Source organism: Pleurodeles waltl, chromosome 3_1 (assembly GCF_031143425.1).
Source record: "Pleurodeles waltl isolate 20211129_DDA chromosome 3_1, aPleWal1.hap1.20221129, whole genome shotgun sequence".
Classification (NCBI taxonomy): domain Eukaryota; kingdom Metazoa; phylum Chordata; class Amphibia; order Caudata; family Salamandridae; genus Pleurodeles; species Pleurodeles waltl.
Window position 1 is genome coordinate 937722492 of NC_090440.1, and position 24574 is coordinate 937747065.

Consider the following 24574-nt stretch of genomic DNA (forward strand, 5'->3'; position numbering starts at 1 on the left):
TCCACACATAGATGTTGAATGAGTCTGATCTCCATACCAGATATTTTTCCTTGTCCTTTTTGTGAGAATACATATAGTATAGAGAGGTCGGACAGGAATTTCCTCTCACCCCTTTGTAGTGCTTTAAATGTTGGTATGCTCCCAGGATCTCAGTGAGTGCCTCCTGGAGAGTCGGTACCCTGGGCCTGTCCTCCCCTGGTGCACAGCACTCCTCCCAGCTTCCCTGCTGTCCTGTGCCTCTGTTACCTGAACCGTGTGCCCACTGACCCCAGGTCCCTGATTGTCTTGGGTATGGGGGGGTGCCCTGGGGTCCTTGTAGTGGTAGACACACTGCTGATTGACGTGTCCTGGGGACTGAGGTGTGGGTATGCTAGGTGGGTACTGTGGTGGTGTTTCCAGATGGGGGAGGCTCTGTGGTGGTGTGTGACTGTGCCTGGGTAACCGACTGTCCGGAGGTCCTTGATGGGCCAGGTTGGTCATCCAGATACAGGTGAGCCGAGTCGATGTCATCAGTGTGGGCCTCTTCTGTGGGGGGACTGGTTAGTGCTGGCAGCTCTTCTCCGATGACATTGGCTGGGATAACTGTGAGGATGTAAATGCAGTGTTATTGTTTCTGTGTGTGACATTTTCTGCTTTGGTGGGTTGCCTCCTTAGGTTATATTTGCCCTGGAAGCTTTAACTTGTGTGAGTTGGTATGTGGTGGGCTAGCTGATTATCTCCAGTGTGCATGCTTTAGTGATAGGTGTGCATGCAGGTCTGTGAGTGGTGTCCATCCATTGGTGGTGCATGCAGGGCTTGGCATTGGAATGGGTGAGATGTGATGGTGGGGTGTGTGGGTGCGTGGTAGAGTGATGGGAGTGAGGGTGGGGGTATGTGATGACATGCAGGTAGAGGGGTGATAGTAGTAAAGAGTTGACTTACCAGAGTCCTGTCCTCCTGCTACTCCTGCCAGGCCCTCAGGATGCATGATTGCCAAGACTTGCTCCTCCCATGTTGTTAGTTGTGGGGGATGAGGTGGGGCTCCACTGTCAGTCCTCTGTACATCTAGTTGGTGTCTTGCTGCAATGGAACGCACCTTCCCCGTAGGTTGTTCCACCTCTTCCTGATGTCGTCCCTTGTTCTGGCGTGCAGTCCTACGGCGCTGACCCTGTTCACGATCCTCTGTCATAGCTCCATCTTCCTAGCAATGGATATCTGCTGTACCTGTGCTCCAAATAGCTGTGGCTCTACCCGGATAATTTCCTCCACCATGACCCTCAGTTCCTCCTCAGGTAATCTGGGGTGTTGTTGTGGTGTCATGGGTGTTGTGTGAGTAGTGTGGGTGAGGGTGTATAGGGTGATGTGTTGGGGTGTGTGTTATGAGGTGCATGGGTGGTGTATAGGTGATGGTGGTGTGTGGCTCTGGTCTTGTCTGTGGTCCTGGTGTCTGACTCGTGCCAATAGTTTGTAAAGGTAAAGGATTGCTGGTAATGTTGGTGGGTGTTTTATAGTCGTGTGGGTGTGGTGTGTGTATGGGTGTCAGGTGTGTATAGTTTGAATTGTCCAATGTGGTCTTGTTTTGTATGTGTGTGTGTATTTTGAGCGCAGTGGTATGTACCACCAATGGTTTACCGCCATTGAATGTCCGCCGTGGTGATTCGTTGGTCATAATGTGGTGGGAGTAGTTCTAGTGGCGTAACAGTGTGGGTTTTCATACCGCCAGTTTATCACTGATCTTTGGTGTGGCGGACTTGTGCCTGTGGCTGAATGGTGACGGATTGGTGTGTGTGTCATAATATGGTGAACGGATATCTGCCGCAGCGGTGGTATATTGGCAGCAGTCAGCATGGTGGTAAGTGGGTTTTACCGCCAATATCATAATGAAGGCCATAAACTCTTGTTGCCATTCCTTCGTAGTTGCATACGCCCATTCAGGACCTGCGTATCTTCGACTTGCTATTCCCTTTCTTTTCAATTTTCGATCACCATTGAGCTCTCCTTCACTTAGATCTTCTCTCCTTGTGGTATCTATTTCTTCCTCCATTGTTGGTTCAACAATCACTTCTTTCCCTTTTGCCACTTGTGACTCCGGCCACTTATCTCCTTTCAGTGGACCCTTTGTCAGTGTTCTCTTTCGAACTTGAACCTTCTCCTTGTTCTGTGGTGTTTTCTCTTGACGGACCTGCAACCGGTTCAGGAGGAGTCAGATCACATTGACTTTGATCCACCTCAACTCCTTCCCCTTCTGGGTCTGGCAATTGCTCTGTTTGTCTCTCATGATCGTCTGCTTCTGCGAAAGCCCTCCTCTTACTAGGCTCTCCTGCTGCTTCAATTGAGATATGCTCTACGTTGCCCTCCTGGAGGTCTCCTCCTTTGTCTCTCACAGGAGTGACTGAACCGGCCTCAACAAGCTCAGATCCGGACTCAATTCCCCTTTGTTCTCCTTCCGGCCCTGAGACTTGTCTCACTGTTGTTGGTACTCTCAACAACGCTTCTTCATGGTCCAGTGTACATGCCACTTTCTTCGCATGGGTTGCATGAATCCAGTTCGGAATTCCAACACACTTCACAGCTGTGGTAGTTGTCAAAACTACCTGCTATGGTCCCTGCCAACGAGGCTCCAAACACATCTTTCTCACGTGCTTTCGGATGACAACCCAGTCCCCAGCTCTCAGGTTGTGTCCTGGGTCATGGATTGGTGGCAGTGTGGTGGCCTCCACCTGCAGAGAAAAAGAGCGAACCACATCAGCCAGACCTTTGCAGTAATCCAATACCATAGCATCTGTAATGTTGACAAGTGCATTTGCTGGCACTGCTGGTAGCCTCATTGCTCTGCCTATGAGGATCTCATGTGGCGATAATCCTGTTTTCCTGTCAGGTGTGTTTCTGATTGACATCAACACTAAAGGCCATTTAAAATTTGTGGACTCACACATCTTTGCAACTCTTGACTTCAGTGTACCATTCATCCGTTCCACTAGTCCTGATGCTTCAGGCCGGTAACTACAATGCAACTTCTGCTCAATGTTCAATGCTGCACACAGTAATTTAATTACATCATTGTTGAAGTGACTTCCCCTCTCTGATTCTAAAGAGATCGGAAACCCGAAATGCAGTATCAGTTCCCTAAGCAGTAGTTTAGCTACTGTGAGACTATCATTTCTTCATGTAGGGTACGCCTCAATCCAATGACTAAAGATACAAACAATCACCAACACATATCTCAAACCTCCACACACTGGCATCTCAAAATAATCCATTTGCATGCTGCTGAATGGACCTCCTGCTCTTCCAATGTGGCTCAAATTAACCATTGTCCCTTTCCCTGCGTTTAGTTGTTGGCAAATGACACATCAATGGCAAACTGCTTCAGCAACTTGACTAAACTTTGGGTTGAACCAATCATGTTTGAACAAACGAACCATTGCAACCCTCCCAATATGTGCTTGGCCATGAAAATACCTCGCCATTTAAGACAACAGCTATTTGGTAAAACCAATTGACCCTCTTCTGAAACTCACAATTCATCTTTGTCTCTGCATACATTTCATTTTGCTTCATGAATGTTTTTCCTTCTTCTCAACATTATTCTGCAACATTTTCAGTTCTTCCATCGTGTCAACTACTTTCAATGCATAGCTTGTACAAGTTTGTCTTCTTCAGGTAACAGTTCCCTTTTGTCTTTGAAGGAAATACAGTTCAATGCGCAAAACCTTGCGACTTGATCCGGATATCCATTTCCTAGTGGCACATAGTCCTGCGACTTCAGATGTGCACTGCATTTCACCACAGCACTCTTTTCAGGCATTTGAATAGCATGTAACAATTCTTTAATTCTCTCACCATTTCTCACTGGTGAATCAGAAGAGGTCAGGAAACCTCTCTGTGACCACAACTGACTAAGTACATGGACTATTCCAAATCTGTACTGACTATCCGTATAGATTGTAACTTTTAGGTGAGCAGAAACATGGCATGCTCTAATGAGGGATACCAGTTCCACTACTTGAGCAGAATATACTCCTCGAAGCCAAGAAGCTTCCAAGGTACCTGTAATTGTGCACACAGCATATCCTGATCTCAATGTCCCTGCATTTCCTCTCAGACAAGAACCATCAACAAAGATAATTTGGTCATTTTCTTCTAATCGGGTATCTCTAATTTCAGGTCTTGGTTTTGTGCACAAATCAGTTACTTCAAGACAATCATGCTCAACGTCTTCCTCTTTTTCAATGTCAGAAGTTTCACTCGGAAGTAAGGTTGCCAGGTTCAGCACTGTACATCTTTTCAATTATAAATTTGGTGACCCCAGAATACTAATTTCATTTCTAGTCAACCTCGCACCAATCAAATATTGGGTTTACGTCCTTCTCAGTGGAATCTCAATAGGGTGAGAGAACATTACTCTCAGGGGATGTCCCATTACAATGCCCTCACACTGTGTACGGCTTTGACCAACTGCAGCAACAGCGCGCAAACAACCCAGTAAGGCTGCTGTGACTGGATCCAAAGTAGCTGAAAAATATCCTACTGGGCGGTTTATACCTCCATGGACCTGTGTCAAGACAGACAAAGAACATGCATCACACTCATGAAAAAACAATGTGAAAGGCTTTGTGTAATCAGGCATACCCAAAGCTGGAGCACTGCACAAACTCTCTCTTAATTCAGTGAAAGCTTTCATTTCATCCTGTTCTATCACAATGGGATCAGTGTCTTCCTTGTGAATCAACTTCTGCAATGGTCTTGAAATGACTGAAGAATTTGGAATCCATTGACGACAATAACCCACCATTCCCAGAAACATCCTGATATCTCTCTGTGTAGTCGGGGGATTTATCTGCAATATGGTTGTAATCCTTTCTCTGGATATCTTTCTTGAAGCCTTTCCATTCTGGTGACCCAAAACTTCAATACTTTCTGACAATACTATAATTTACCTGAAGACACATTGTGATCATTCTTTCCCAAATGGTTCAACAGGGCAATTGTATCATACTTGCACTTGTCCCAGGATTTGGACGCAATTAGTAAGTCATCAATTTACTGCACCAAGGTCGATTGGCAAGGCAATTCCAATGACTCCAAATTCTTTTTCAGGATCTGATTGAATATGGAAGGTGACTCTGAAAATCCTTCAGGAATTCTGCACCAGCAATAAACTCGATCCAGGAATTTGAAACAAAAGAGAAATTGATTATCCTCATGAAGAGGCACAGAAAAGAATGCTTGTGACAAATCAATGACAGTGAACCACTCGGCGTCCTATGGAATCTGGAACCCCCATCGTTCCTTCAATGAGTTCACCCGCTTCCATGCCTAGCCTATTATAATTCAAATGCTCCTCTCCTTTAGGGGCACTCTGTGGGTATTCATCTTGTCTAACCATTCAGTTAATTGCTGAGCTGTCAACCCTTGTAATGAAATGTTACTTGCTTGGACCGATTGCTGCATTCGGAGTCTGTAGTGTCAATAATTTGAAACTCTGCCTAACGTTTGGCCTTGCCACAGCATCTGGACGTGCAACAAATGGACTAAGGTCTAACAATGATCTTGATCCGTCAAAAGTCTGTCCCACAGGAGAGACTACCTGAACCTGTTCATTATTTCCTCCCCTCATTAAGTTCTGGGACATTGCTCTCTGTTCGCCTACAGTCGGTTTCTTCTGTGCAAATAATGGTACCGTTGGACCAACAGTAATAGGTAGCGATATAGCATCTGGGGCTGCTCTGGCTCCTACACTCTGTGGGAGAGTAACTCCTATGTTCTGATTCATCATTGGCGTCATCTCTGACCAGGTCCCTGTCACTGGCGTAAATCTTGGCATTACCTGCGGCTGTACTTGGGGCAATAAAATCAGAGTTGGCTCTGTTTGAACCAATATCGGTCTCAGAAAGACCTGTTCCGTTGGCACCACTAAATTCAAAGTCATTTCCATAATGGACACATCAGGATAAATTCTCTGCACCTGTGGTAGTTGCATCTGGGTCTGCACTACAGGAGTGGTAGGCACATTAAGACTACTTTGCACCACATTCTGTGTCAGGCTAGTATTAACCTGTACTGGACTCACTGTCCCATTAATCTGTGTCGGAGCTGTCGGATCAACACTAGTACTTGGACCATTCTCATGTACTATATACGGTGGTGGTCGATCTCTCAATAACTGTGTAATAAACTCATCATTGTGTGAGTCTTCCTCCACTGTTGAAGACTTTCTAGCCTCCTTACTTGGACGGTACTATAGTAGTTTTCCAAGTAGCTTTCTTTCCTTCCTTCTCATTCTCCTGTATAATTGCAGGAAACAACTTAATTCGGCGCACGGTCTCCATTCTCCATGCTTTCTGAACACAGTCCCATCTAGCCTCTGCTAGAGTCTTTTCTGCCTTTCTCATCCTCCTTTCGAATTTCAGTTGCTGTTAATGTCTAGCTACTACCTCCCAAATCACTAATGCTTCAAACTGTGCTAATCTCGGAAGGGGCTTCGATTCATATAGCACCATCGTAAATGCTCCAAAACCCTCAAATTGAAAATCCCATTTGTAGGAAACGCTAAGGGCCATATTTATACTTTTTGACGCAAAACTGCGCCTCCGCAGTTTTGCGTCAAAAACTTTACCGCCGGCTAACGCCATTTCGTAGCGCAGCGCGGGCGTCAAATTTATACTTTGACGCACGGCGGCGCAATCAACAGGTGGGAGTCATTATTTTTGACGCACATCACGGCGTCAAGTCGTAAAGGAAAACAATGTTAACGCGGCGGAAATGACTGTGGGTCGATTTACGACACCGCAACCCGGATATGCGCCGTTTTTTGACGCAATAGCGTAAAAAAAAAACACAAACACTGCAAGTGCACCAGAGGAGAGCCAATATGGATCCCAGATGCCACTACAGACCCCAGGAAGATGACAGCAGACCAGGAACCAGCCAGGACGATCCATACAAGAACCAGGGCATTTATAGAAAGAAAAGAAAGTGTCGCTTCAGTGCAGAGGAGCAGGAAATCCTTGTTAAAGAGGTGACGGAACACCAGCACCAACTGTTTATCACCTCAAAGTTGCCAATCAGTAGGAGAGAGGTCACATGGCAACAAATTGTTGACAAGATCAACAGTGTGGCTGAAGTACGCAGGACAGTCACCGAGTGTAAGAAACGCTGGCATGACTGCAAACGTAGGACAAAGGAAAAAATGGCCAGGAACAGGAAGGCAGCACTGCAGACTGGAGGTGGGAGTCCAGCACACCAGGAGGCCCTGGACCACATGGAGGAGATGGTCGCAGCCGTCATCCCTGAGGAGATCGTCACAGGGATTCAAGGACAGGACAGCGCAGACTACCACGAGACAACACACATGCAGGGTAAGTCGCATGGGGAATTAAAATACAATCATGTTGACTGTAAGCAGGGGGGGAATACCTACTACACATTGCATGTAAGTCATCATATACATGGAGTGGCATGGGTAAAGGGGCACGGTAGGGGGGCATGGCCTGCACAGACAGAAGCTGGGGCACAACATTACACTACACCAACAACAGTCCTTTGGGGGCATGCTGTCATGCCAACAATGGAGCAAAGAGAAAGCCTCGATAGGAGGTAAGGCCACTACGTCAAACTTACATCCTGGCACTTGTCAGCCAACATATCTCCTACATTAACTAGGGCCCTATTAGCAATCCTCTAGCCAAAACGACAACTGCAATGTAACTGCCACAACAGTTGACACTACCACCTCTGATCTGTGTGAAGCTCAAGTAGCCAATGGCAGTAACCTCCCCATGGAACATACATACCTAAATTAGGGGGTGAGGATGACATCTGCAACAATCTCCTGAAACAAGACAAAGGTCCCAGTACACGCAAATGTCAATGCCCATAGGTATCACAAACATCAGCCAATGTAAACAACAATAGGAGTGGCACAGCACTAAGGACACACCCATGCTGCAGATGTCAGGGTCCTTCCCGTGCCTGGCAAACAAGGCAACATCACAAAAGTCCTACTGCTCAGACAACAGCATTGAGGAGGGGACACATGGAACTGGTCACTGAAATACACCTGCACAGTCAGAGGGGGAAATAGGACACTGATACGACTATCAGGGCAATGCAATGTAACACACATTACCCAACATCAGCAGGACACATTAACAATATCAACATCCATATCACATCATAACATTGCCATGCATAGGATATGCTACATGTCAATTACATTTAAGTGGATGTGAACGATCAGGGATTGGGGCAGGTCCTGAGAGTCAACTGTGCTGCCAGGACCATCAGAACACCCACACCCAGTGAAAGGTCTCACCATGAGAATGGATATACACGGAGGGTTGAGTAGGACAAAAAGGTGGCTATTCTCTATTTGGTATAAAGCAACAACTAGAGGCGATGAGGCTGACAAGTCTGATAACTCAATAACATACATGTGACACACAGGTGGGCCATAGGCCTATAACAATGCCCATCTGAAGGACAGCAGATACCAATACCAAACAAGATCACAAAGTGAATTCATCAAAAGGCAGGCACGTCACGTCAAAATTGTCACAACACAGACACACTAATTGTACCCTGTTTCATTGCAGAGGAAGATGGATCACCTGCCGATATGCCTGTCCCAGATTTCCCTGATGACATGGATGACGAGCCCATAAACATTCCCCAGGAGACCATCCAAAAGGTCCTTGAAACCCTCCAGACCCCACCTTCAGTCACAAGGAGGAGCACAGAACAAGCAGCCATCACAGAAGAACCACCCACCACCCCAATTGCAAGACCTGCCAGCTCCAATACAGCTGAGGACTCTGACGACACTGGCACCAGCTTTGAAAGAACTGTAGTTGGAGTACAGCGGGAGCTGGCCAAGGAGGTGCGGGTGGGGATGCAAACTATGGCAGCCAGCCTTGTGGGGGTGCTCTCGTGCATGATATCATCTGCAGATCAGGCAGCAGCTATGCAAGCCCTAACATCCATACTGCAAGGACTACAAGAAACTGTCAAGGAATTCACCACTGCATTAAGGGAGTTGCCACAACACCTCGCACTCCAAACCTTCCACTGCATGCACAAATGCTATCATGACTCCCTCAGGGCCGACCTGGCTGCCTACCATCGTGATGTGGCTGCTATTCTCAAAAACCAGCAGACCCTCCTTGCTGCAGTACTGTCCTTAAGACCTTCACAGGGAGCAGCGACCAGAATGTCTGACTCCACGTCTTCTAACACTGAGGTGTGTGTTGCCCCTTCACAACCAACAACAACAAGGACAAAGCAGGCAACACACACATCAGAAGAAGAAGACATGGAACAGATCACATTCACACGGAAGAGTACCCAGAAGCACTAGTCCCTGCGCCATGGCCTACTTTGACAAAGGTCCTACGTTTTGTCAAATGCCAGTCTTACTACAACTATACTCAATGACTGTTCTGCTAACCACTGTATAACTTGTCAGCATTGCCAGTGAATGTCTCTCTCCTACTAATCGGCAAATCCTGTCCCTCTGCACTGTCTGTAACATCACCCCAGCATGTCAGGAGCATTATCCACACCCCTTCTGTAGGATGACCATGTAAGATTGCAGTAGAACGGACTCAGCAAACATGGACGATGTACATATTGCACTACAGCACCTATCATTTAAATTGCACTTGCACACCAAATATGTCTCTGTGTAATTTGACACATCAACTGTGCAGTAGATAACACAAATGTGCCTGTGTGACAACCATGTAGCTTGTCAATACAACTGTCCTGACATCATGTAGTCAGATACATCTGTGCAGTGGCCAGGATTGCATCATAGCCTGCCCATCCTGAGGAGAATAACTGATGAAGGGAGAAACCACACACAATCATGCTGTGTTGTACAGAATAATGCTTCATCAAGAGAAATCAAAGTCAACTAATAGTGGCTGATAAATGTTGTCACCATGCAATACTAACACTTTGAATTATGCAGTCTAATCTAAGCAAACACTACAAAACACAGCATCAATCAACCTTTCTGAGTAAACATCCAAATAGGTAATCATGCTGAATTTTAGCACAAATGATCAATGTCAGTTATGAAGACAAGAGTGTTAACAAGACCTCATCTTCAAAGATGTCCCTGAACATCACACTGCAGTCCGACCTAAAAATTTCCCCACAATACCAAGTCTGGAAGCACACTTTGTGACGTAGAAAACATACTCATCGACACAAATCCTTTGTGATCCATGTCAACTCCGATTGGTGGTTCTAACAAATGATGGATACTTACAAAGGTAGCACAAGGGTAGCTGCCATTTTACACCTCAGTTTGTTTTGGTTTGTAGCATAGGACACAAATGTCATAGAACAACAATCACCTACACTGATGGCAAGGCCATGATCAAGTAGCAGTTAACACATAATGCAAAGGGTTATCTATATATTTATTCATAACTAATCACACCAGAGGCAACTAAGGGAAAAGTCATACCTACACTAATCTAACCTGAGTACTCATTACCCACAACTGTCCCTAACTAACCTAAGCTAAACTTACTCTACACATATAACAAATCGATCTAAACATTAACCCCCCACCCACCATTATGAGACAGGACACATGCAGGACAACACATACTAACCTACACACATACTATACTATCCTAAACAATCATATATTTTTTTGTATATTTATTGATATTTTTTGTATTTTTTGTATTTTTCTTTATTTTTTAAACACACAGGAACCCCAACATTGCCCCCACCCACCCACCCACACACTTAATAATGAAAAGTAGAAAGAATCAGGACCACCCACCCTCCTCACTAACACTAACTAAGCTAACAACCTATACTAACCTAACACTAATCCCCCAAGCCCACTAATCATGATAACAAGGAAAGAGGAGGGAGGAGAGGGAATTATGTACATTGAACATATCAGTCCTAGAGGTTGGCCCTCTGGAGGGTCCGCCTGATAGACCTGACCCTCTTCTTGATGTAGGCCACATCCTGGCTAAGATTGTCCACCTTCCTCATAAATTTGTCCATTTTGCGTTCCAAAGCCTGGAATGCTGCAGGGTCGATTGGAGGTGCTGCTGCTGTTTGGGTCCCGGCAGAGGTGCTCTGTGTGGGTGTTGAGCCTAGCCCACTGGACTGTCCTACAGCTGTCACACTGCTGGGTCCTGGTTGTGCTGCAGAGGCAGGGACAACTGTCCCCGCTGTGGCTGGGGCCACTTGGGGAGAACCGGTGGTTGTGGTGGTGGTGGCTGTAGTGGGCAACCTTGGGCCACCCTGTGGTGAAGCCCACCAGGCTCCGGAGGCCCGATCCAACTGGTATTTACTGGCCATCCGTCGGAACCCCGACTGCACCTGCAGGATGTGTCGGTACCTCATGGCCCGCCTCTCAAATTCATGCCTCTGTACGGCACTCATGTTTGCAGCTGTGAAGACAAAGGGCAACTATTTACCATAGGAACTGCATTGTGTGGAATAGCACAAGTGGTCAATCTGACAATACATTTACTGTACTTGTAACAGCTCATATCACCATTCAGATCATTGAAAGTCTCAGAGGAAGTACATGGGAAGCCTGCATACAAAGGTCATCTCACACATAGCATATACAATAATCTACATGATGGGTAACAACTGCCAATAACTTGTCATCAAAGTACTTACAGTTGCAGCTAACAATCATGCTGCACCTCCTCCGCCTATTGCCTGGACTACATATGTCAGTGTATGTGATAACAATCACAAACTTCAAGGTCTGCAATTTGTAATGGGATTTGCTAGTATAGAACTCATGTGCCATAACTGAGTGTGTACACTAGGTTCAAAACCATATTTCATATAATCACAAGTATGTGTAACATACTGGTTGCTTCAGTCCTAGGTACCCTATTCACAAACCCATGCCTGTCTTTGAGGGGGGGGTGGGAAGAACAACAAACAATCCCAAAATAGATGCACACCCAGGAGTGTATAGAAAGCTCAACATGTTTTTGCCTCCACACACACACCACCAGTGAAGGGCTATCAACAAATTGGAGTCAGCTAAACCTTGTCCTATCCAAGGTCCACACATGTCAAAATGTACTGACCTAGGCCAACATCACATACTTCCAGTGAGGCATATTTTTCTACAGACACAGAGGAGCAAGAACACCCATGATCATGAATAGCATGCACACCTAGGCCGTTGCACTCTAGTCCCACACACTTCTAGTACAACTTGTGGAAGTACATGCTCCCGAAAGATCCAACCTACAGTGTACTCAGTACATCGGTTAATAGGGAAGCAGCAGATTTCAGACAAGCCATTTGCAGAAGCTATCTGAGAGAATGTCAGTCTGACATGCAGACTCAGTCCGAGACGAGTCCCAGTGCAACTCTTAAAGTAACTAGTGTATTCCACATGACTCACCCCATTTCCCATAGCGGGCCCTACAGGAATGGCCTACAGACCCAAGATCAGACAAATGGATAAGCATAGGTCAACTCAAAATGAAGTGATAACTGAAATCCCACTAATGGAACAAGACTAATGATTGGGCAGCGCATCAAACCTTGCAATCTGTTCAACACACAGTAGTCCATCACACATCACCAGCAAACACAAAACATACCACACATGTCAACACTCACTGTAGGTGTCGGGGTCCTCAAAATGAGCCACCTCTCCCATTGTGTACGGTGCAGGTCCACCTGTAAAGCATGGAAGGAAGAATATGCTCAGAATCCGTGCACTGACAAACAATTTCAAATACAAACACAATGTGATAATCTGACAAGAATAATGAAACACTTTCACACATGCTCATACTGCATGGAATAATTCCTGTACAACATTTACATAGGATGGGTCTCCTGCTACAGTTACACACACTTCTCCACACATGCAGTGGGCCTGACTGTCATGTGGTGGCAAACATGCACCTCCATTAGTGTGCAGCAACAATATAGGTGTGTATTCATCTCATCATGTGCATCCAAGAGAGACATCCAAAAGCTGGTTACTTGAGGACTGCATGACCTGTCAAATAGCCTATGTGGTCATGACACATTTGTGACAGTTAGGTACATGGTACAGAGGGCCAGGTACTTTGGCAATACCTCATGTTGTTACAGTTTCATAAATTGATGTGTCCAAACAATGGTGATTGGCACCAAAACATAGATGTTTGTACTCTAGTCCATACCTTTGGACTGCCATCCGTATTCGGATTTTGGCACAAGTGACAATAAATACCTGTCTAATATGTTAGCTGAGGGCACCTGAGTCCTTTACAAATATGGTTCATGTTCAGATCTGGCATGTATCAATAAAATGTGAAGGAGCACATTTATCACGAACAGGCACGGCACTTCCGTGAACACTTTCCCTACACACTAACCAGACACACATGTGACATATGTGTGGGCCACATTGCTAACTTCAATTGACGTGAAGGCAGCACTCATTTTCAGCATCATGTAGGGTTTCAAATGTCAGTCTAGCTATAGCGTCAACATATGTAGGTATGATGTTACTACATCCATACTTCACTGGCTATTGTGACCTGTAGAGTCCTGATTGCCTCATTAATGTGTCGCTTGTCCAAGTGATGGCGCACCTTCCCCCACCTGACTTTTTGGGCCTCCGTGTGATACCCCTGTATCACCCTACCCCCAGCCTCCAGCATAAGTGGGAGGAAATGGCAAACCAGCCATATAAACCCCCCCAATTCCTCCTCACCCATCCTGGAAAGCCGTGGCCTACCAGACATTTAAGCACTGAAAAAGGGGAAAAGTAGTAGAAAAAAAGAAAAGGGGGAAATGGGGAAAGTTAGAGTGAGGAAATAAAAAGAAAACTTAACAAATAGAAGAGCCCAACTATCCCCTATATCACAGTACCCACAACAGACTCCCACAGACAATAAATACAACACTGCACTGGACAAATTTATACAACACAGACTCAGACAGTATTCTACAACAATATATTGATGACAAAACAACAAGTAAGATGGCACTCTGGACACAAAAGCACTAATACACAGGACAACACTTTGCACACAGCCACACAGTCTAGAATAATCAGAGACTGCAAAGTGAAAGTGAAAGTACACCCACTGTACAGAATCTGTAAACATGATATCCTATTACATCACATCCTGCATAACATGGCCGCCGTTTTTTTCCCATTATGCGTCATATTTTCACGCATACAGCTTGTACATCATATTTTTTGACGCACAGGAGAGTCCAAATATTTTTCATAATTGGGAATTAATATTTGTTTGCGTCCTATTTTACAGTTCTAGAGGTGAAAATTAAGCCGCAGCCAATTATGATATCTATTTATGAAAAATATTTTTGACTCTGCATTATTTGCACTCCTGTGCGTCAAACATTATGACGCACAAGCTGTATGCGTGAAAATATGACGCATTATGACAAATATGTATTTCATTTGTCCAAATGAGAAATGGAATTTTGCATGACCACACGGTGCTAAGTGATAAACCTTGGGGTTAGCTATAGCAAATGTCCCTTATAGGATGTATAGAAGGTATTCACAGTGCAATAGTAATGATTGGCCAGAATGGATATTACTCATAATTGTGCACATATGTAGGTAATTGATTTGCAAATTTCAAAATATGAAAGAGTTACCAGGATGTATTCCTTAGCAAAATTGTGAGCACATGTATCAAGCTATTCCAAATTGCATAAAGGCCAATTAGGTAATGCAATTGTCGCATAAACCTTTTTTGGGGGTAACCATGTCCTAATTACGAGTTAATGTAGCTAAAATGTGTTTCAATATTGACATGTAGGGCACACATGCGCCTTATGCATGTGTGTGCTTCACATGTGCATAAAAAAATTATATTTGGGGTGCAGCAGAGGGGGACTTAGGCCCCCAGCACCCTGGGGTTTGCTGTTCCTGACTTGCAACTTTATCCAAGGTTTACCCAAATTCAGTAATGCTAAACCATTGGCAGCAGGCCCATGGAAGCAAATTGAGTATGATTCTCTGTTTGCTAATCTGTAATCCCATTTGCCAATTTGATGTTTGCCCTATTGATTCTTTGGAGAATTCTGACATACCATTTAGAATTGATTTAATAGCAAATTCTCAATGTTCCTTATGTCATGATAGCAAATAGTTTGTTGATCCTCGGCAACACCCCGTCCGCCTGGGATGACTCCTGGTGGCCCTCGGCACCGCACTGACCCCCACAGACCACGCCCGCAACCTCGGCTTCATCTTGGACCCTCTTCTCACCATGACCAAGCAAGTCAACGCCGTGTCCTCCGCCTGCTTCCTCACCCTCCGCATGCTCCGCAAGATCTTCCGCTGGATCCCCGCCGACACCAGAAAAACCGTGACCCACGCCCTCGTCACGAGCCGCCTGGACTATGGCAACACCCTCTACGCCGGGACCACAGCCAAACTCCAAAATCGCCTGCAACGCATTCAAAACGCCTCGGCCCGCCTCATCCTTGACATACCCCGCAGCAGCCACATCTCCGCACACCTGAGACACCTGCATTGGCTCCCAGTCAGCAAAAGGATCACCTTCCGACTTCTCACCCACGCACACAAAGCCCTCCACGACAAGGGACCGGAATACCTCAACAGACGCCTCAGCTTCTACGTCCCCACCCGCCTCCTCCGCTCCTCTGGCCTCGCACTCGCTGCTGTCCCTCGCATCCGCCGCTCCACAGCGGGTGGGAGATCTTTCTCCTTCCTGGCGGCCAAGACCTGGAACTCCCTCCCCACCAGCCTCAGGACCACCCAGGACCACTCCGCTTTCCGGAGACTCCTAAAGACCTGGCTGTTCGAGCAGCGATAACCCCCCTTTTTCCCCTAGCGGCTTGAGACCCGCACGGGTGAGTAGCGCGATTTATAAATGTTAATGATTTGATTTGATTTGATTTGATTTGATGTATGTGGCCCTTTATGCATTACCTGGTTTAGTGGCATGTTTCATTCTTCCTGCTAGGTTACAACTGGGACACTACTGTGATAGGCTGCTTGCAACCATTTTGCTGATTGGATGGTACATGTACATGTGTGTGGTCCAATGTTGATCCGGTATCAACTGTTAAGGTGTATGTTGTCACTGTAACGTCCACGTCTCATCATGAGTTATTGGCAGCTAATCGTGTATCTAATGAGTATCGTTTGTAGCTAAATGTGACAAGAGTCATTGAGGACATGGTAACCTACACGTGGATGGTCCCACCCTATCACTGAAGACGTGTAATGAGACTTTCAACTGGGCAACCGTGGTGTGCTGAGTGAGAGAATGTCTCAGGTGTCTGGAGCCGGCATGTGTCATTGCAACATTTGTACTCAAGTTGGCCTCTGTGGATGGAAATGCATCAGGAAACATCATAGCCTCTGTGCAGAAGTAAATGGCTGGTATTTAGCACACATGACTCATCTCTATTATTTGAACAATGTTACTCAGCGTGTGAACTGTCAGGGTCCTCCTATGTGTTGACTTTTCATAGACATTATCTGAGGTTGCTGGTTCTGCTGGAGGCCACGTACACAATCAAACGCTAAGGGCCAGGTACACTGTAACACTTTGTAGTTTAGGCATTAATGAGGCCCAGACAACGGAAGGGCCATGATTTAGCTATTCAAGGGCACTGTCACAAATATGATATGAGGTTTTGGACAGCAAGTGTGGTTCATAGGTGGACACCGGGTATCTTTAGGGTGACCAACGGACAGGTGCCAGTCAGGCTGACAGGATGCTGGGTCAATCAGGAGCCAGCTCTTTCACAAATTACATGATCAGTGGTCTGACTAGGACTGGTCAGAGGGAGGAGTAGACAGTTGACATGTCACACTGTGTATGTCCTGTGTTGTCTTGAAGGTGACAGATGAACCCTGATAAAGTGTTACACAGCAACATTAGTAGCAATGCTTAATGGTGTCATTGCCCAAATGTCTACATCTATGCTGTCGGAGGCATCAGCAGGGACGGGGCATGTAAATTTGGGTGGTGTGCATGGAGGGGATCACTGGTGTGGCCTCCATCAGTGTCTCACTAGTCCTGTCGGATGAGATTTGCTTTAAAATGGCCTACAGTACCTTTCACACGAGAATCAATCTACAGGTGATACCAGGCCTTAAAAACTCCAAGCCAGTGTATTATATGAGTTCCATGCAGTGAGATGGTACTATGACAATGGTAGGCATAGGAAAGGGTGTGGCACACTGGATGACTATTGTGAGTGTGTGTATGTAGATGAGGGAATCTCAGGGTACACATATCAGCATTCCAGGGACCTCTTCAGACAAGTGGGGTGTGACCAGCCGCATGGGTGTGTAAGTTTTTTAGAAAAGGGCTGACATGTAGATGGGATGTGATGTGATGGATGCTTGTCATATGTGTGGCACTTGTGCTGTGTATGTTCTGCTTATGTGTAACTCTAGTGACAGATAGTAATTGCAAAGATTGTAAGTAGTTGGAATTACTGCTGCCAAGAGTCTGGTAATACATTCCTGTTCCTGAAGCAAAAGCATGTCAACTGCCTGATGTATGAGGCCTGTTTTCCCCTAGTTGAGTGATGGTGTTTTAGTTGTGTGCCATCTGCTGCGATGAACCATGTTTCTTACATGTATGTGTGTAATAGGTGTGGTCCTCAGCTATTGACCTTCAAAGGTGAACTGTACAGGATGTCAGTCATTTACATTGTGTGTGTATGTGACCGTTGTATGATAGGCATTATATTTGTAGTGTATTTTTCTGTGTCCTGATTGTTATATCATTAATGCTCCATGAGACGACATTCTTCTTCTGATATTTAGAGCTAAAGGTGTGCAGAAATGAATAGCCAGACCATGATGTGGTGTTTGTTATCAGTGTTTATTTACAGTAGTTCATTAAGTGGTGATGGTGATAATTATGAAAAAGAAATTGTTCACAATGTGTTGGCGCCTATGCACTCCAGCAGCCGTGTCTGGTTGTTCCCCCTCCTGTTGCAGGCCAGCATCCTCCTCTTCCTCGTCTTCAGGTATGTATGGGTCTGGTTTGAGGAGGGGAATGTTCCTTTTGACAAAAATGTTGTGCAATATTGCACATGTGAGGATGATCCTACAGACCATCTCGGGGGAATATAGTAGGCTACCACCAGTGATGTCGAGGCAGCGGAACCTTGACTTGAGGATGCTGAAGGTCCGCTCGACAATGCTGCGTGTCCTCTTATGGGATTCGTTGTATTCCCGCTCTGCAGCAGTACTTGGGTTGCCAAATGGTGTCATTATCCATGGCTGGATGCCATACCCCTGATCAGCTGAAAGAGAAAAAGAATAGGATCATGTTGATGTAGATGGCACTATTGAAAAGACCTTCAATGGCAGTAGTTGTCTTGTGTTGTCTGTGACTATTTAGTGTACTAATGTGACATCCTATACTTGTAGGCTATACCATCTGCATTGTGTTGTTTCCTTGGCTGAGTAAGTGTTTGTCTGCTAACAGTTTGTCATCAGTATGTTTTGGGATTTTCAGTGCAGTGTGCCCTCCCTAGCTTTGTGACTTGTGATACAGGTGTCCTTGTGTCTTCACTTGGGGTGAGTAGATAGTTCAATGTAGAGTTTCATTTATAAGTGTTGTTAGCACGTTCATATGAAAGTACCCTGGACATCCCATACCTTTCGACTTAGGCAGTGTATTAATGTAAAGGTCATTGGGACACTTACAATTTGCAAGGTGACATTTCGGCTACCACACTCATTAATGTCTTCACATTAGGCTGTTCAGTAAATTCCAATGTGTGACAGGTTCAATGGTGACTTAAGAAACATGGCTAGTGATGTCAGGACCTCAGTGTGTTCCTGTCTAGATGTTGCTGTTGTGGTGTATGTGTTGTGTGTCCTAGAGGGTTGCTGTGCAGTGTGTATATTAGTAGGTTTTAGTACTTACCAACAAGTAGTCCATTGCCATACCGTCCATCCTGGAAGTGTTGGTTGATGGTGCAGTGACGGAAGATGAATGAGTCATGGACACTCCCAGGATATTTAGCCATGATGTTGGTGAACATGCCCTGGTGATCGACAATGGCCTGCACGTTGATTGAATGTGTGTGCTTCCTGTTGCGGTAGATGTGTTCTGTTGCAGCAGGTGGCACAAGGCGTACATGTGTGCAGTTGATTGCACCAAGGACGTGTGGGAAGTTACTGATTGTGTAGAACCCCTGTTTTGTTTCCTGCTGCTTCTGCAGTGTGTTAGGGAAGCAGATGTGGCGGGGTGTCAGGCGAATGATGGCCTCCAGTACTTTGGGCAGAAATGCGGAGAATGATGGTTGTGATATTCCGCCAACCAGGGCACCAGTTGTTTGAAAAGAGCCACTTGCCAGCATGTGAAGTACGGCAAGCAGCTTTGTTTCTGTTGGTATGGTGTGGGGTGTCACCAAAGTGGGGGCCAACTGCTGTTCAATGTTTCTCAGCAGCTGCTGTATGGCCTGCCAGTTCAACCGGTAGCTCTGTATGATGTTGTGTTACCTGAGGCCCTGAAGGGTTGTTCTTGGGCGGAATATCCTCTCCTGCCTTCTGCGCTGCCTTTGGGGTCCCTGCTGGTGTTGTTGTAGCTGCTGTTGTTGTTGCTGGGCTCTGCGTCTGCGTGCACGCTGGATAAGAATCACCTCCATGTCTCCCTTTTGCTGCTCTGCTGCTCTGCTGTTTGTTCTGTGTGTTCTGATTAAATACAGGTGTGTTTGCCCCATTTTAACGCCTGCCCTGACCCAGGCGTTAAATTTTGACGCAAATCGGGCTGTGCGTCATTTTCTCGCTCCGCCTCCCGGCCGTGCGTCATTTTTGCCCGAAAGCATAAATACGACGCACGGCCGTTTAAGTTATATTTCGGACGGGAACGTCTACCCTGCATATCATTAACGCAGGGCGGGTTGCCGCATCCAGAAAATGACGCACACGGCGGAATTTTGTCGTCCGCGGGCTCGGGCGTCAAAGTTTAAATCCGGGGCAACGTTTGCACTGATTGTGCGTCAAAATTTTTGACGCACAATCGGCGCAAACGGAGTATAAATATGCCCCTTAGTTCCCATCTTTCTCTGTCAATCTGCACCATCGCTTTAGCCAAACACATGGTGCGACACCCTTCTCTTCCATTACAATGTAAGCTGATGTGCCTTCTGGTGGTGTAGCCTTCCCTACACTCATTGTAATATACGTATCTCCCCTTAGGGCACTTTTTAATGCTTTGAAAAATGTCATCTTTTCTACCTATTTGTTATTCAAAATCAAATCAGGAAATTACTTTTAATCCCAAGATTCCTTTCACCCACGTTCTCAACCAATTGCCTCTCATGGACGGCTGCCAATCCGTGCGCGACCGCTCTCACTAACCAACCTATCCCAGCACGGCTCCAATGACGTCACACTCACACGTACTGCGGCTGACAAAGTCTTGTGGCTTGTCCTCCCAAACTCTCTGATTCACACAAAACTAATGCAAATATTGCGAGCACTAATCAAAAATCCAAAAACCAAAAACAAATCTGCTGGTTTACTACAGGAAAGGTAACACAGCCGCTTCAGAAACCTTACAGATTTTTCACTGATGGCTCTTCCTGCACTTATAGCTACTCCTTCTTTCTCGGTCTCCCTGATTCGCAAGCAAAATTCGACCCTCAAATTTTATTGTCAACTGATCAATGGGTCTGTCCTGGTGCACAGAGGACTCGCCAAATCTCAGACGAAATTTTGTTTCACTCGAACTCACACTCTGACTTGTTGACCATGCCTGGTCAACCTACTAAACCAGACAAATTACAACATATAACCAAGTGTCTCATACACTTTTTCAATATACTCTGGAGTCTTAGACCACGCAGGGTCTGCACATCAACAACCACGTGGACAATTTTTCAGCACAAAGTGCCACACTCACACTGCGGAGTATGGACACTCCTACTACAACTTCATTTAGAGTATGAAAACTCCCTAAAACCCTCACAAACCTCACAATTCAGCTGCGATTTGCATAAGCTGGGCAAGCGCAGCCTATTTCACTCACGCTATCACTAGAACGCAGGGAACATCCTCAAACAACCATTAGCAGGATCCAGGATAGTCATTTCTGGACTCAAGGGAGCATCATTTTCTTTTCAATTATCATTGTTGAAAAACAAAAATCCAAATCTCTCCTACCCCCCTGGGACCTTCAATCCTGCTATTATCTCTGTTAACGCCTGTCGCTCTGTACAGCTCATATATGGCAAGTTCTTAAGGAGACAAACCATTAGTCTTTTACCATGTCTCTGTTCGTCTATTATTTCTATACCGGACATCTATGGTAAGCTCTTAAGCCCTCTCTGTTAGCGTGTCTGACCTTATTAAGTAAACTTACAAGAGGATGCGAATAGGTCGATGAACCTTTTGACTCACAATTAAGATGTTCTTACCATAGATCCAGTATATAATCAATAATCAATACGCAATAATCAATAATCATTAGTAATCAATAATATCAATAAACAATGGAGTCAGTGATTGTCACGCACCATGACCTTTCAGTCATAAATAACCACACCTTTAGTAAAAGTTAGAATATTTATTTCCCTATATTAACCATGCTAAAGTCATGTAGATTAATCTCAAAATCAAATGAAACACATACAGGAAATACACTGGTTGCCCAAAGCGGCGGAAGAAACATAGGGCCTGATTCTAACCTTGGAGGACGGTGTTAAACCGTCCCAAAAGTGGCGGATATACCACCTACCGTATTACGAGTTCCATAGGATATAATGGACTCGTAATACGGTAGGTGGTATATCCGCCACTTTTGGGACGGTTTAACACCGTCCTCCAAAGTTAGAATCAGGCCCATAATCTAATCAACGCTTGAAATACAACGCATTCTAAAGTTACGGTGCAAATCAATAGCGAAGTCAACTGCGTCAATGAAATGAAGTACATGAAGTTTAGTAGAGAAATTCATCAAGCATTAATCCCTGTTATCATAATTCATTTGTGAGGATCCTTAACCGCTTCTGTGCCTTGGACGAGATGATCTCGTCCAAGGCTACAGTTCCCCTGTGCCTTGGACGAGATCATCTCGTCCATGGCACAGGGGAACTTGGGGGCGCGCTAGCGCGCCCCCGTGCACCCCCCTCCCCCCCCAAGTCGGGGATGGAAGGGGAAGACCTTCCCCTTCCACCCCCTCCTGTGACGTCAGCGTGCGCGCGCGCGCTGATGTGTCACAGGGGCCTCCCTCGTCGCACTGGAAGCTCTGCTTCCAGCGCGATTGAAAAAGAAATGCAAAAGCATTTCTCTTTCAATCGATGGGAGGCCCGGAGGGGCTTCAAAGGGAAGGAAAAGTATTTCCTTCCCTTTGAAGTCCCTCCGAGGGTTTCAAAAGCCGGATTGCTTGCAATCCGGCTTTTGAAACCTCACTAGACACCAGGGATTTTTTTTTTTTTTATTGAAATTGACAAAAGGGAGCGACCCCTTGGGCAAGGGTTGCTCCCAGGGGGGGCATTTTTTTGAAAAGGCCTTTTCTGCCCCCAGGGGGGGCAGAAACCTCTAGGCACCAGGGACCATTTTTGTTTTCATTTTTTTTTTTTTTTGGTGGGGAGCGACCTCTTAGGCAAGGGTCGCTCCTCTTGGGGGAAAATTATATTTTGGCCATTTCTGCCCCCCTTGGGGGCAGATTGGCCTATTTTGATTAGGCCAATCTGCCCCCAAGGGGGGTAGAAACCACTAGACACCAGGGATTTTTTTTTTTTAATTGTTATTGACAAAAGGGAGCGACCCCTTGGGCAAGGGTCGCTCTCAGGGGGGGCATATTTTCAGGAAGGCCTTTTCTGCCCCCCCTGGGGGCAGATCGGCCTACCATTAGGCTGATCTGCCCCCAGGGGGGGCAGAAACCTCTAGGCACCAGGGACCTTTTTTTTTTTTTTTTTCATTTTTTTTTTTTGGTGGGGAGCGACCCCTTAGGCAAGGGTCGCCCCCCTTGGGGGAAAATTATATTTTTCCCATTTCTGCCCCCCTTGGGGGCAGGTTGGCCTATTTTGATGAGGCCAATCTGCCCCCAAGGGGGGTAGAAACCACTAGACACCAGGGAGTTTTTTCTTTGCGTGAATTTCACGCAAAGGGAGCGACCCCTTAGGCAAGGGTCGCTCCCTGGGGGGGAGGGCAATTTATTTTAGGCCATTTCTGCCCCCCCTGGGGGCAGATCGGCCTATTATTAGGCCGATCTGCCCCCAGGGGGGGAAGAAACCTCTAGGCGCCAGGGCAAATTTTTTTTTTGTGTTTTTTTTTTTTTGTTGTTTCTTTTTTTTAGAGATGGGGAGCGACCCATCAGGCAAGGGTCGCTCCCCTGGGGGGCAAATTGTATTTAGACCATTTCTGCCCCCCTGGGGGCAGATTGGCCGATTTTAGGTCAATCTGCCCCCAAGGGGGCAGAAACCACTAGGCACCGGGGATTTGTTTTTTGGCGCCAATGTCACGCAGGGGGAGCGACCCCGTAGGCAAGGGTCGCTCCGGGGGGGGGGGTGGGGGTTGGGGGGGAAATTTATTTTAGGCCATTTCTGCCCCCCCGGGGGACAGATCGGCCTATTATTAGGCCGAACTGCCCCCAGGGGGGGCCGAACCCTCTAGACGCCAGGGCAATTTTTTTTTTTGTGTTTTTTTTTTTTTGTTGTTTCTTTTTTTAGAGATGGGGAGCGACCCATCAGGCAAGGGTCGTTCCCCTGGTGGGGCAAATTGTATTTAGACCATTTCTGCCCCCCTGGGGGCAGATTGGCCAATTTTAGGTCAATCTGCCCCCAAGGGGGCAGAAACCACTAGGCACCGGGGATTTGTTTTTTGGCGCCAATGTCACACAGGGGGAGCGACCCCGTAGGCAAGGGTCGCTCCCGGGGGGGGGTGGGGGTTGGGGGGCAAATTAATTTTATGCCATTTCTGCCCCCCCGGGGGACAGATCGGCCTATTATTAGGCTGAACTGCCCCCTGGGGGGGGGGCAGAACACTCTAGGTGCCAGGGCAATTTTTTTTTGTGTTTTTTTTTGTTGTTGTTTCTTTTTTTAGAGATGGGGAGCGACCCATCAGGCAAGGGTCGCTCCCCTGGGGGGGCAAATTGTATTTAGACCATTTCTGCCCCCCGGGGGCAGATTGGCCAATTTTAGGTCAATCTGCCCCCAAGGGGGCAGAAACCACTAGGCAGCGGGGATTTGTTTTTTGGCGCCAATGTCACGCAGGGGGAGCGACCCCGTAGGCAAGGGTCGCTCCCGGGGGCGGGGGGTGGGTGTTGGGGGGGCAAATTTATTTTAGCCCATTTCTGCCCCCCTGGGGGGCAGATCGGCCTATTATTAGGCCGATCTGCCCCCGGGGGGGGGGGCAGAAACCTCTAGGCGCCAGGGGAATTTTTTTTTTTTTATTTTTTTTTTTCTTTGTTTTTTTTTTTAGAGATGGGGAGCGACCCATCAGGCAAAAGTCGCTCCCCTGGGGGACAAATTGTATTTAGGCCATTTCTGCCCCCCTTGGGGGCAGATTGGCTGAGTTTAGGTCAACCTGCCCCCAAGGGGGCAGAAACCACTAGGCACCGGGATTTGTTTTTTGGTGCCAATGTCACGCAGG